The following is a 15,003-nucleotide window of genomic DNA, read 5'->3' on the forward strand; positions in this document are numbered from 1 at the left end:
GCGTTTGATGATCATCAACACAAACAGTTATTGCCAACTCACTCGTGTGTAAACCACCGAGCAAGAGCTTTCCTCATGGACTCTTAATCATGGGAGAGACTGGACTCAAGTATTTGGACACAAACTGTAAAAATATCATTAGATAAAGTATCAAAGCAAGTGACTTTATCTTCATTTGTGCTCGATAGCTGTGTTTCCACTGTCCGGCCAGTGCGGGCCAGGCTTTCATCGGCCGAGCCAAAACCACACAGCACTTCCACCATCAGGCCTGAAGCTCCACAGCGCTTCACTGAACCCGCCCCATAACACACCTCTCTGGAGAAACCCCACACACACACACACACACACACACACACACACACACACACACCCATGACTCATGAAGAGACGAGGCCCTTTAGACCCTGAGCCGGCGATACTGCAGCAGAAGTGGATTCAGACACACTGAAGAGCTCCTGCGCTGAGCTCAGATCAGTGTGGGCCCTGAGTCTTCATTTCCACAAATAAACCTGGTCTTTTATTTTAAACCAGACAAACTTGCCAAATGTTTTCTTACACTTTTAAAAGCAATTGATGGCACTGTATGTACAGTAAAAACGTTAAATGTACCCTGACAACAGAAAGCACTTATCACAGATATGGAAGCCATACTGATATGTAAATATTTATGTTTGTAAAGTTTCATCTGCTCAAATCATCAAGGGTTGCATAACCTCATTCAGATCATTGAGTATTTTGGATAAAATGTTTAAACTCCTCCAAAACAGACGGATATGTCAAAACATCATCGCTTTTCCTTTCATATTTTGTCATGCTCTAATCTCAGATATTAATGGAATGATTTTTTTTTTTTTTAAACGTAGATATCCAGAAAACACTGGCATGGAAGGCTCAACACAAAGAAATTAGATAAACATAACAACATTTTAATAATAAAAAAGGTTGTATGATACAAACAAATTACACAATTTTATTGTCATTTTACTGAGGGCATCCAAAAATCATATCAATTCATTTCTGAATATAATAAACAGAGGAGGGGATTTAAAGAATCTACTTTTATGTATAAAGTCTTTTGCCAATAATATAATGTTATTAATCAAAAGTCGAATAAAACACAACAGTCATTGGTTCCCACCGCTTTGAGCGCAAGGAAACGTGGTTTCTGGTTTGACGCACTAGCCCCGCCTTCTAATGGCAAGTCCTATTAACATTTAATCCTTAAAATGAACTAGTGTCTATTTTCATGCTACTAGTGCTCATTCTTTAAATACTAGAACCTTTTTAAAAGATACTACTTGTTGTTAATAAGATACCAGTTCTTATTGTATATATACTGTACTCGTTCATTAGCTACTAGTACTTAATAGATACCAGTACCTATTTATTAGACTAGTACTTATTCCAAATGTTACTAGTAAGATATTTAATTGAACTCTACTGTGGCCATTCTGACTAGTCATAACATAAGATGAGTAAAAAGGCAGTTATGACTAGTAAGATAAGAAATTGTTATTAGTTACAATTAAAAATATACTAGTGTCTACTAATGAAGTACATATGAATGACTAATGAATACGTACTAGTATCTAATAATAAATACTAGTAACTAATGAATAAGTACTAGTATCTAATAATAAGTACTAGTAACTAATGAATAACTACTAGTACTAGTATCTAATAATAAGTACTAGTAACTAATGAATAAGTAGTAGTAACTAATGAATAAGTACTATCTAATAATAAGTACTAGTAACTAATGAATAAGTAGTAGTAACTAATGAATAAGTACTATCTAATAATAAGTACTAGTAACTAATGAATAAGTAGTAGTAACTAATGAATAAGTACTAGTATCTAATAATAAGTACTAGTAACTAATGAATAAGTACTAGTACTAGTATCTAATAATAAGTACTAGTATCTAATAATAACTAATGATTAAGTACTAGTAACTAATGAATAAGTACTAGTATCTAATAATAAGTACTAGTAACTAATGAATAAGTACTAGTATTAGTATCTAATAATAAGTACTAGTAACTAATGAATAAGTACTAGTATCTAATAATAAGTACTAATAACTAATGAATAAATAGTAGTAACAAATGAATAAGTACTAGTATCTAATAATAAGTAATAGTAACTAATGAATAAGTACTAGTGACTAATAATAAGTACTAACTAATGAATAAGTACAAGTATCTAATAATAAGTACTAGTATCTAATAATAACTAATGATTAAGTACTAGTAACTAATGAATAAGTACTAGTATCTAATAATAAGTACTAGTAACTAATGAATAAGTACTAGTATTAGTATCTAATAATAAGTACTAGTAACTAATGAATAAGTACTAGTATCTAATAATAAGTACTAATAACTAATGAATAAATAGTAGTAACAAATGAATAAGTACTAGTATCTAATAATAAGTACTAGTAACTAATGAATAAGTACTAGTGACTAATAATAAGTACTAGTAACTAATGAATAAGTACTAGTATATATTTAATAGGTACTCCAATCTAAAAAAATAACTATTAGTATCTTTTAAACATGTACTAGTATCTCAAGCAGGGGTGTCCATAGTCAGTCCTGGAGGGGTCGCTGTCCTGCAGAGTTTAGCTCCAGCTCGCCTCAACACCTGTCTGGAAGTTTTTAGTACGCCTAATAAGACCTTGATTAGCTGGTTCAGGTGTGTTTAATTGGGGTTGGAGCTAAACTCTGCAGGACAGTGGCCCTCCAGGAGCAGGATTGGACACCCCTGATCTAAAGTTTAAAGGATTAAATGTTAACTTGGCTTGCCATAGTCTTTCTCTCTCGTCTCAACCAGACCTGCTTTCAGAAGCCCCGCCCACGCAGCGTTGGGCGGTGGTTTACAAACAGCCTACAGTTATTTATTTTGCAAGACACGCTCGCGTTCGGAGTTTCAGCCCAAACGCAAAGAAACTTTTACGATGATGCTTTTCTCAGTGCTTATATTCGCACTTTACTACGCAATAAACCAGTTTAGAAATAGCGCGAGGAGCCACAAAGATTGTGCTCCCTCCCACCATCTCTGGCTCCGCCCCGTCCCTGCAGCGTCACGTTAGGTTGTGCACAGAGCTTTATATGTTAACCGCCGTAGACTCCGCCTCTTTACGCAGCGTCAAGTTCGCTTACACGGCGCGCTTTATAGCAACCGTTGCCCCGAGCTGCAGCGCCATAGTCACCGTAGTCCTGGCGACTGTAACCCACCAACAATAACAACAACAACCTCCTCCTCTCCGCTCCATCCTTACCACCACCTTCCTCTCATCCTCATCCTCATCCACACACTAGTCCAGGTGAATATTTAAATACTAACGGCTCGTTTTTCAAATGTGTTGACGGTTTAACCGCTGCATGATGGCTGTGGCTGTGTTTGTGTGTGATTATTAGAGCAAACCCCGAGGAGATCGTGTGTTTCTGGCGGTTTTTATCGCTGTCGTTCTGCTGGCTCTTTCTCTGACGGTTCGTTCTGTTTCTATTGACGCGGCGCGTCCAGATGTTTCGCTTCTCATCCGCTTTATTGATCAAACCTGAGGAGAAAACGGCATCTGTGGTCGTTTGAAAGATCCCAATGGATAAATATGAGAGTAACGACGAGGAAGCGCGATGGGAATGGTGTTGAATTGAAGCGCAGCATCATTTTCTCACGATGCAGGTGTTGCTAAGCGGCTAACGTTAGCATCGGCTGAGGCGATTCTTTATCACACCATATCTGTTTCTCCTCAAAATCTTATCTCATGTGTATTTTCATGCGTTTAGTCGTTAAATACAGGCTTTAAGTTGTATATTTTGGGTCGTTTGTGTGCTGTGTTGCTTTATCGCTAGCCTCAGTCGCTCATTTGTAAACGAAACAATGAATTTTCTCTCCAGTCAGATGTTTGTGTTCTTATTTTCGGGTGATAAACGCGAATGGAGGATTTTAGATGTGATTATGCGGGATGTAATGCCGCATATGAAGGTTATGTGTCTGTCTTCTATTGTTATAAAGCAGGAGTTACTCTTGCTAAGCTATTGGCCCTCTGTGGCCGTGTCTCGAACCCTATCGTGCTCCCTTCACAGGTGCCTCAATGGGCATCAGGGACCATGAGAGATACTAGTGGTGTGTGTTTGTGTGTGTGTGTGTGTGTGTGTGTGTGTGTGTGTGTGTGTGTGTGTGTGTAGGGTGTTTTGATGTCTGTGTTAGTATCATCACACTGATTATTTGCACAGCTGTGTGAAATCCACCTGTTCATTTATAGCACACACCACTCACACATATTGACAAATGGCATGATTTGATTTCTCTAGCTCGCTAATCTCGATTCGATATTGATTCATGTGGATTTATGTATGTTTGTCTTGCTGTGTAAACTATACAGGGACGGAACGTCCCTATTACTATAATATTACAGGTTCATAACTTATAACCATAATTATTCCAATTTGTTTTGCTCATTTTTCTAGCTGAATATCGAGTTTATATGGCCTGTTCACCCAAAAATAAAAATTGTCATTAATTCGTAAGCCCTTCGTTCATCTTCAGAACACAAATTAAGATATTTCTGATGAAATCAATAAGCTCTCTGACCCCTCCATAGACAGTAGGGGTGTAAATCGGTCAGTTCATCATGATTCGATACAATATCGTTTCTCATAACCAGCGATACGATACTTTCCATTACCTCAAAAAATTCTGTGATTCGATATGATATCGTTTCTCATAGCCAGCGATACGATACTTTTCGATACCTCAAAAGTTCTGATTCGATACGATATCGATACGATACTTTTCGATACCTCAAAAAGTTCTGTGATTCGATACTATATCGCTTCTCATAGCCAGCGAAATGATACTTTCTGATACCTCAAAAAGTTCTGCGATTCTATACGACATCGTTTCTCATAGCCAGCGATACGATACTTTCCTATACCTCAAGAAGTTCTGATTCAATACGATATCGTTTCTCATAGCCAGCGATACGATACTTTCCGATACCTCAAGAAGTTCTGATTTGATGTAATATCGATACAATACTTTCCTATACCTCAAAAAGTTCTGCGATTCGATACTACATCGCTTCTCATAGCCAGCGATACGATACTTTCTGATACCTCAAAAAGCTCTGCGATTCGATACGACATCGTTTCTCATAGCCAGCGATACGATGCTGTCCGATACCTCAAGAAGTTCTGATTCGATACGATATCGTTTCTCATAGCCAGCGATACGATACTTTCCCATACCTCAAGAAGTTCTGATTCAATACGATATCGTTTCTCATAGCCAGCGATACGATACTTTCCGATACCTCAAGAAGTTCTGATTTGATGTAATATCGATACAATACTTTCCTATACCTCAAAAAGTTCTGCGATTCGATACTACATCGCTTCTCATAGCCAGCGATACGATACTTTCTGATACCTCAAAAAGCTCTGCGATTCGATACGACATCGTTTCTCATAGCCAGCGATACGATGCTGTCCGATACCTCAAGAAGTTCTGATTCGATACTACATCGTTTCTCATAGCCAGCGATACGATGCTGTCCGATACCTCAAGAAGTTCTGATTCGATACGACATCGTTTCTCATAGCCAGCGATACGATGCTGTCCGATACCTCAAGAAGTTCTGATTCGATACGACATCGTTTCTCATAGCCAGCGATACGATGCTGTCCGATACCTCAAGAAGTTCTGATTCGATACGATATCGTTTCTCATAGCCAGCGATACGATACTTTCCGATACCTCAAAAAGTTCATTGATCAGTTACGCCACATACAGCGTCAAAACGACATTTATCGTTTGAATTTCGTGATCAAATGGACTGAATACTTCATATGTTCGTGTGGGAACTTGGATTGAAGTGTGTTCCGTGCTTTAAACAAGCCAACTGTTAACTGTTAATTGTATTCGGAAATGGTTCGGTACGAATACGTGTACCGTTACACCCCTACTCAAACCCCTTTAATCTAATCCTCTCTACTTAACATTATAGGAGATGTTTGCTAGCCTCGATCGTTTATAGTAATAACCATCTCTCTATTTATAGATATATTTATATGTACATATCCATGTCCTGCACTTATGCAAACGTTGTATATCCTGCACTTGCTGCTATTGCACTTCTGGTTAGACCTAAACTGCATTTCGTTGCCTTGTACTTGTACTTGTACTTGTGTAATGACAATAAAGTTTAATCTAATCTAATCTAATCTAACCGTCAGACTCGCATAACCGTCATGTTTGTAGTTTTTTAACACTTTTTATCCGCGTTTGTAGTTCTAACCGAATCCTCGTCCATCTCGCAATGGGTTGTGGGTAATTTCAGCCGTTAGAGTGTGTACGGATCTGCACTTCGGATTCTGACCGGAAATAGTAGACCATCCGGGAATCTTCGGAATACTCTTTTCAACATACTAAGATTTGGGACATACTTATTCTTTTTTCGAATACTATTTAGTACGGATAGTATGCGAATTGGGACGCAGTGCTAGTCTAATTTCAACATTATAGGAGATGTTTGCTAGCCTCGATCTTAACATTAATTTGTATGCAGCCTACATTACAATAACTGTCCTCGGTGAAGTGCAGCATTGATGCAATTGGTCAAATCGGTGTTGCTTTGAGCAAATTAATTGCATTCCCGCTGAAAAACAAGCGAAAATTTTGCCTATAAATAGTGTTGAGCGCCTTCTTATCAAACTCCTCTCCTCCATTTTGCTTGGGAACTAATGTGGTGGGAACCAAAGTTTCCAGTACAGCGTTCTCTGGAATCCTCTCAAGTGGAGCACTTCTACATTCCCATTGGTTGCCGCCGAACAGCATCATAGCTCATTACCATAAAGTTACCCAAATCCTCCAATGAAGAGATGAGAATATGAAGAGATGAGAATACTTTGGTGCGCAAAAATAAACACAAACACTTTTTTCAAAAATATAATCTCGCCTGTGTCAGACTCTTAAGCTGTTGACGTAGTAAATTAGGGCTGCGCAATATATTGAAATTATCGAAATATTGCAAATGTACATATCGCAATATGCATATTGCAAGGGCACGCAATATCTGAATGATTCTAATAGGCTACATTGTGAAAAGTGTACGTTTTAGGTCGACGCATTTAGCAGAGAATAGACTGGGCACACGACTGTTACTTATGTGACTTGCTTGACGTTAAAAAGAGTTATTAAATGTAATAACTTGCGAAAAACAACTGTGCAGTCTCGCGCTGTCTGACACACACTGAAACGTGCGCACAAGCCGGTCTTTTTTTTGTGTCTTGTTACACACTCGAACTGTCAAATGTCTTGATGAGTATTCATGTAAACACAGGAAAGATATCAGTTGGGGAAAGAAATAGATTTTACACACTTAAAACAATATCGTATCGCATATCTAATATCGCATTTTTCTTCAATATCGCACAGCCCTATAGTAAATACAGTGCAGCGCTTCTGAGTTATGTCAGAGCTAGAACGCCGGCTCACCATTGGCCGATGCTGATCACATGATCACCACAACACATGCGTGTGATGATGACGCAGGAGCATGTCAGTCAGTTCTGTATGTTCTGATGTTCATGTACGGTTTTGGCAGTTTGTTGTTATATAGGGTTAGATTTTTAATGCGTGGTCATATTTTAATATTCATGTGTGTGTAATGAGTGTGTTTTATTGGTTGTTGTCTGATATACTTTATTATATTATATTATACTTTATATATATATAAATTAGGGCTGTCAAAAGATTAATCGCGAATAATCGCATCCAAAATAAAAGTTTGTGTTTACATAATATATGTGTGTGTACTCTGTTAATTATTATTTATATATAAATACACACACAAGCATGTATATATTTAAGAAAAAAATATTATTTTTATATAAAAAACATTTATATTTATATATATATTATAGATTATATAAATGTATATACAGTATATACATGCAAATATTTCTTAAATATATCCATGCTTGTGTGTGTATTTATATATAAATAATAATTAACAGAGTACACACACATATATTATGTAAACACAAACTTTTATTTTGGATGCGATTAATCGCGATTAATCTTTTGACAGCCCCAATATAAATTCCACCAAATTGATCAATATCTTTGTAAAATCCCACAGCTTTTTAAATATCTGAATGTACACGCTTAACATCAGTCAATCGAGCATTAGACTATGTTATGATATTATGATAATCAAGCACTATTTACTGACAGAACTTTAGTAATTTGAGCTAAAACTGTTGGTAACCATGAATGCATATTTGTCTTTTTTAACTGAACTTTGGACTGGTGTTGGTGCTTAAGATATTGTTGGTGTTTCTGTAAAAATAGATAATAGTAATTTTATTATATTATTAAAAGATAATACTACTAATAACAATATACAACGCACTAAGGATTGATGAGCTGCTGGGTTCATGAATATTAATCACGTTGACAGCATTCGCTCAAACTGATTTGCTGTAATCAAAACAGGGACAGGAAAAGATGAGCACCAGCCAATGAGAATGCCGTTTGCGCATTAGCTCCGCCCACTACCGAAAAAAAACGACATATCTTCTGCTTGTTCTTAAAAGCTTAATCATTCCAAATGAACAGGAAAATACAACAAAGAATATTGTTAACATGTAGCGTGTCGATTTTTCGTGTGCGGTGTGTGTGTGTGTGTGTGAAGCTCAGTGAAGCGATGGAGTTCTTTACACTAGAGTTTACAGTACGTCTGATTTGAAATCGTATAGATCGCTTGACGAGAGCGAAACTCTCATTCTGAGTCTTCAGCGAGTTAAATATATATTTATGCTAAACTTATTATTAGCATCACACACACACTGGCGAGTAAAATCTAATGATAGATATTATTTAATCGCCCAGAGTGACGATTTACTCGCATTGTAGAGAGTTGTACCGCCCAGCACTCGTGTTTATCGTCCCTTATCGAATGTTGGCTGGTTCAGATTCAAATTCAGATTTTTTTTTCTTACAGAATTGCTAAAGTATTTATTACTAGGGCTATTTTAATTGTGAACATAATTTCTGTTTCTCTTGATTTTTTAAAAACAGTATTTTTGATAATCTTCACAAAGGTTTTCATGGCCCCCAGAAGATTTTGTTGTATGAATATCTGAACTTGAACAAAATCTCTAAAGAAAGAACAGAGCCTCTGCTTTAAAACAGAAAAAAAAAGTTTTATTCTAGCTTCATGCAGTCTTTTTTAATGCAAGAAAAAACTATATTTTGAACAAAAAGCTTAGAAAATCATGCCCCCGGTGTTTCTACTTCTTCTTCTCCTGTGTTTTGATCAGATGTGTAGCTACCGTTATAACAGTGAAAACACAGAGAGACAGAAAATTGCCAATTATGCAAATCACGTAAGCGTCGTCTCAAATTATGGAAAATTCCATCAATGTTGAGGAAAGAGTTACGCATAATCGTCTGCGATATTGTTTGCTGTGTAAACGCACTTACACGACCTCTGTGCTACAATACAGTCTTTTTTGTTGTTTTAATAGAAATGCATTTACATAATTTAAAATTACTGTAATTAATATGTGACCCTGGAGCACAAAACCAGTCATACGTGTCTAATTTTTTAAATTGAGATGTGTAGATCATCTTCAGCTGAAAAAATCAATATTTAATTGATGTGTGGTTTGTTAGGATCATATTTGTAAATCTGAGGGTGCAAAAAACTCGAAATATTGAGAAAATCTCCTTTAAAGTTGTCCGAATGAAGTCCTCAGCAATGCATATTACTACTAATAATACATTTATGATATACTTACGGTAGGAATATCTTCATGGAACATGATCTTAATATCCTGATGATTTTTGGCATAAAAGAATAATGTATAATTTTGACCCATAATGTGTCGGCCACAGAGATGCTGTTGAGCTCCAGGGTCATATATGAGTGATTTTAGCTTCTTAAAGTAGTAAAATAAACCTTGTGTACAAGTTATTTTCTTAATTTGTGCTTGCGTAGAAGTGCAATAATTTTTAAGAACTGTATAAAAAATATTATGAGTTTTTTGTTTAGCAAAATAACTGATTATTTAGTTAATGCATTATAGTGCATCTCTGTTTATTACTACGGATAAATGGGAAAATGCTGGGATGGTCATGGAAATGAAAACGCATCCTAAATCATATTGCAGTGATGTTGAGAGAGTATTACAGTAAAAACTGCTAGTGTGTTCTGCTAGTGTGTTCTGCTAGTGTGTTCTGCGAGTGTGTTCCGCTAGTGTGTTCCGCTAGTGTGTTCTGCTAGTGTGTTCCGCTAGTGTGTTCTGCTAGTGTGTTCTGCTAGTGTGTTCTGCGAGTGTGTTCCGCTAGTGTGTTCCGCTAGTGTGTTCCGCTAGTGTGTTCTGCTAGTGTGTTCTGCTAGTGTGTTCTGCTAGTGTGTTCCGCTAGTGTGTTCCGCTAGTGTGTTCTGCTAGTGTGTTCCGCTAGTGTGTTCCGCTAGTGTGTTCCGCTAGTGTGTTCTGCTAGTGTGTTCCGCTAGTGTGTTCCGCTAGTGTGTTCCGCTAGTGTGTTCCGCTAGTGTGTTCCGCTAATGTGTTCCGCTAATGTGTTCCGCTAGTGTGTTCCGCGAGTGTGTTCCGCGAGTGTGTTCCGCTAGTGTGTTCCGCTAGTGTGTTCCGCGAGTGTGTTCTGCTAGTGTGTTCTGCTAGTGTGTTCCGCTAGTGTGTTCTGGGAGTGTGTTCCGCTAGTGTGTTCTGCGAGTGTGTTCTGCTAGTGTGTTCCGCTGGTGTGTTCCGCTAGTGTGTTCTGGGAGTGTGTTCCGCTAGTGTGTTCTGGGAGTGTGTTCCGCTAGTGTGTTCCGCTGGTGTGTTCCGCTAGTGTGTTCCGCTGGTGTGTTCCGCTAGTGTGTTCTGCGAGTGTGTTCCGCTGGTGTGTTCTGGGAGTGTGTTCTGCTAGTGTGTTCCGCTGGTGTGTTCTGGGAGTGTGTTCCGCTAGTGTGTTCTGCTAGTGTGTTCCGCTAGTGTGTTCTGGGAGTGTGTTCCGCTAGTGTGTTCCGCTGGTGTGTTCCGCTAGTGTGTTCCGCTGGTGTGTTCCGCTAGTGTGTTCCGCTGGTGTGTTCCGCTAGTGTGTTCTGCGAGTGTGTTCCGCTGGTGTGTTCTGGGAGTGTGTTCTGCTAGTGTGTTCCGCTAGTGTGTTCTGGGAGTGTGTTCCGCTAGTGTGTTCTGCTAGTGTGTTCCGCTAGTGTGTTCCGCTGGTGTGTTCCGCTAGTGTGTTCCGCTGGTGTGTTCCGCTAGTGTGTTCTGCGAGTGTGTTCCGCTAGTGTGTTCTGCGAGTGTGTTCCGCTGGTGTGTTCTGGGAGTGTGTTCTGCTAGTGTGTTCCGCTAGTGTGTTCTGGGAGTGTGTTCCGCTAGTGTGTTCTGCTAGTGTGTTCCGCTAGTGTGTTCTGGGAGTGTGTTCCGCTAGTGTGTTCCGCTGGTGTGTTCCGCTAGTGTGTTCCGCTGGTGTGTTCCGCTAGTGTGTTCCGCTGGTGTGTTCCGCTAGTGTGTTCTGCGAGTGTGTTCCGCTAGTGTGTTCTGCGAGTGTGTTCCGCTGGTGTGTTCTGGGAGTGTGTTCTGCTAGTGTGTTCCGCTGGTGTGTTCCGCTAGTGTGTTCTGCGAGTGTGTTCCGCGAGTGTGTTCCGCTAGTGTGTTCCGCTTGTGTGTTCCGCGAGTGTGTTCCGCTAGTGTGTTCCGCTAGTGTGTTCCGCGAGTGTGTTCCGCGAGTGTGTTCTGCGAGTGTGTTCCGCTAGTGTGTTCCGCTAGTGTGTTCTGCGAGTGTGTTCCGCTAGTGTGTTCCGCGAGTGTGTTCCGCTAGTGTGTTCCGCTAGTGTGTTCCGCTAGTGTGTTCCGCTAGTGTGTTCCGCTAGTGTGTTCTGCGAGTGTGTTCCGCTAGTGTGTTCCGCTAGTGTGTTCTGCGAGTGTGTTCCGCTAGTGTGTTCTGCGAGTGTGTTCCGCTAGTGTGTTCTGCGAGTGTGTTCTGCTAGTGTGTTCCGCTAGTGTGTTCTGCTAGTGTGTTCTGCGAGTGTGTTCCGCTAGTGTGTTCCGCTAGTGTGTTCCGCTAGTGTGTTCTGCTAGTGTGTTCTGCTAGTGTGTTCTGCTAGTGTGTTCTGCTAGTGTGTTCTGCTAGTGTGTTCCGCTAGTGTGTTCCGCTAATGTGTTCCGCTAGTGTGTTCCGCTAGTGTGTTCCGCTAGTGTGTTCTGCTAGTGTGTTCTGCTAGTGTGTTCCGCTAGTGTGTTCCGCTAATGTGTTCCGCTAATGTGTTCCGCTAGTGTGTTCCGCGAGTGTGTTCCGCGAGTGTGTTCCGCTAGTGTGTTCCGCTAGTGTGTTCCGCGAGTGTGTTCTGCTAGTGTGTTCCGCTAGTGTGTTCCGCTAGTGTGTTCCGGGAGTGTGTTCCGCTAGTGTGTTCCGCTAGTGTGTTCTGCTAGTGTGTTCCGCTAGTGTGTTCCGCTAGTGTGTTCCGGGAGTGTGTTCCGCTAGTGTGTTCTGGGAGTGTGTTCCGCTAGTGTGTTCTGCGAGTGTGTTCCGCTGGTGTGTTCCGCTAGTGTGTTCTGCGAGTGTGTTCCGCGAGTGTGTTCCGCTAGTGTGTTCCGCTTGTGTGTTCCGCTAGTGTGTTCCGCGAGTGTGTTCCGCTAGTGTGTTCCGCGAGTGTGTTCTGCGAGTGTGTTCCGCTAGTGTGTTCCGCTAGTGTGTTCTGCGAGTGTGTTCCGCTAGTGTGTTCTGCGAGTGTGTTCCGCTAGTGTGTTCTGCTAGTGTGTTCTGCTAGTGTGTTTTGCTAGTGTGTTCTGCGAGTGTGTTCCGCTGGTGTGTTCCGCTAGTGTGTTCCGCGAGTGTGTTCCGCGAGTGTGTTCTGCGAGTGTGTTCCGCTAGTGTGTTCCGCTAGTGTGTTCCGCGAGTGTGTTCCGCTAGTGTGTTCTGCGAGTGTGTTCCGCTAGTGTGTTCCGCTAGTGTGTTCTGCTAGTGTGTTTTGCTAGTGTGTTCTGCGAGTGTGTTCCGCTGGTGTGTTCCGCTGGTGTGTTCTGCTAGTGTGTTCTGCGAGTGTGTTCCGCTAGTGTGTTCCGCTAGTGTGTTCCGCTAGTGTGTTCTGCTAGTGTGTTCTGCGAGTGTGTTCCGCTAGTGTGTTCTGCTAGTGTGTTCCGCTAGTGTGTTCCGCTAGTGTGTTCCGCTAGTGTGTTCCGCTAGTGTGTTCTGCGAGTGTGTTCTGCTAGTGTGTTCTGCGAGTGTGTTCTGCGAGTGTGTTCCGCTAGTGTGTTCCGCTAGTGTGTTCTGCGAGTGTGTCCTGCGAGTGTGTCCTGCGAGTGTGTCCTGCGAGTGTGTTCTGCTAGTGTGTTCTGCTAGTGTGTTCTGCTAGTGTGTTCCGCTAGTGTGTTCTGCTAGTGTGTTCTGCTAGTGTGTTCTGCGAGTGTGTTCTGCTAGTGTGTTCTGCTAGTGTGTTCCGCTAGTGTGTTCCGCTAGTGTGTTCTGCTAGTGTGTTCTGCTAGTGTGTTCCGCTAGTGTGTTCTGCTAGTGTGTTCTGCTAGTGTGTTCTGCTAGTGTGTTCCGCTAGTGTGTTCCGCTAGTGTGTTCTGCTAGTGTGTTCCGCTAGTGTGTTCTGCTAGTGTGTTCTGCTAGTGTGTTCTGCGAGTGTGTTCCGCTAGTGTGTTCCGCTAGTGTGTTCTGCTAGTGTGTTCCGCTAGTGTGTTCCGCTAGTGTGTTCCGCTAGTGTGTTCCGCTAGTGTGTTCCGCTAGTGTGTTCCGCTAGTGTGTTCCGCTAGTGTGTTCTGCTAGTGTGTTCTGCGAGTGTGTTCCGCTAGTGTGTTCTGCTAGTGTGTTCCGCTAGTGTGTTCCGCTAGTGTGTTCCGCTAGTGTGTTCCGCTAGTGTGTTCTGCTAGTGTGTTCTGCGAGTGTGTTCTGCGAGTGTGTTCCGCGAGTGTGTTCTGCTAGTGTGTTCTGCTAGTGTGTTCTGCGAGTGTGTTCCGCGAGTGTGTTCCGCGAGTGTGTTCCGCTAGTGTGTTCCGCTAGTGTGTTCTGCGAGTGTGTTCCGCTAGTGTGTTCTGCGAGTGTGTTCCGCTAGTGTGTTCTGCGAGTGTGTTCCGCTAGTGTGTTCCGCTAATGTGTTCCGCTAGTGTGTTCCGCTAGTGTGTTCCGCTAGTGTGTTCCGCTAGTGTGTTCCGCTAGTGTGTTCTGCTAGTGTGTTCTGCGAGTGTGTTCTGCGAGTGTGTTCCGCTAGTGTGTTCCGCTAGTGTGTTCTGCTAGTGTGTTCCGCTAGTGTGTTCCGCTAGTGTGTTCTGCGAGTGTGTTCCGCTAGTGTGTTCCGTTAATGTGTTCCGCTAGTGTGTTCCGCTAGTGTGTTCTGCGAGTGTGTTCCGCTAGTGTGTTCCGCTAGTGTGTTCCGCTAGTGTGTTCTGCGAGTGTGTGCTAGTGTGTTCTGCGAGTGTGTTCCGCTAGTGTGTTCTGCGAGTGTGTTCCGCTAGTGTGTTCTGCGAGTGTGTTCCGCTAGTGTGTTCTGCGAGTGTGTTCTGCGAGTGTGTTCTGCGAGTGTGTTCTGCTAGTGTGTTCTGCGAGTGTGTTCTGCGAGTGTGTTCTGCTAGTGTGTTCTGCGAGTGTGTTCTGCGAGTGTGTTCTGCGAGTGTGTTCCGCTAGTGTGTTCCGCTAGTGTGTTCTGCGAGTGTGTTCCGCGAGTGTGTTCTGCGAGTGTGTTCCGCTAGTGTGTTCTGCGAGTGTGTTCCGCTAGTGTGTTCCGCGAGTGTGTTCCGCTAGTGTGTTCCGCTAGTGTGTTCCGCTAGTGTGTTCCGCTAGTGTGTTCCGCGAGTGTGTTCTGCGAGTGTGTTCTGCGAGTGTGTTCTGCTAGTGTTTTCTGCGAGTGTGTTCCGCTAGTGTGTTCCGCTAGTGTGTTCCGCGAGTGTGTTCCGCGAGTGTGTTCTGCGAGTGTGTTCTGCGAGTGTGTTCTGCTAGTGTTTTCCGCGAGTGTGTTCCGCTAGTGTGTTCCGCTAG

At 41.8% G+C, this 15,003-nt stretch overlaps 1 protein-coding gene across 1 annotated transcript in view; it reads left to right on the forward strand.

The window, feature by feature from the left end:
* Positions 1-3,226: 3,226 nt before the first annotated feature.
* rfx3 (regulatory factor X, 3 (influences HLA class II expression)) overlaps positions 3,227-15,003 on the forward strand; it is an 81,649-nt gene continuing 69,872 nt past the window's right edge. Inside the window, exon 1 of the mRNA XM_079803828.1 lies at positions 3,227-3,331. The gene's annotated coding sequence lies outside the window, so the exon portion shown is untranslated. The remainder of the gene's footprint in view (positions 3,332-15,003) is intronic.

The sequence above is a fragment of the Gobio gobio genome (genome assembly GCF_949357685.1).
Source record: "Gobio gobio genome assembly, chromosome: 22".
Classification (NCBI taxonomy): domain Eukaryota; kingdom Metazoa; phylum Chordata; class Actinopteri; order Cypriniformes; family Gobionidae; genus Gobio; species Gobio gobio.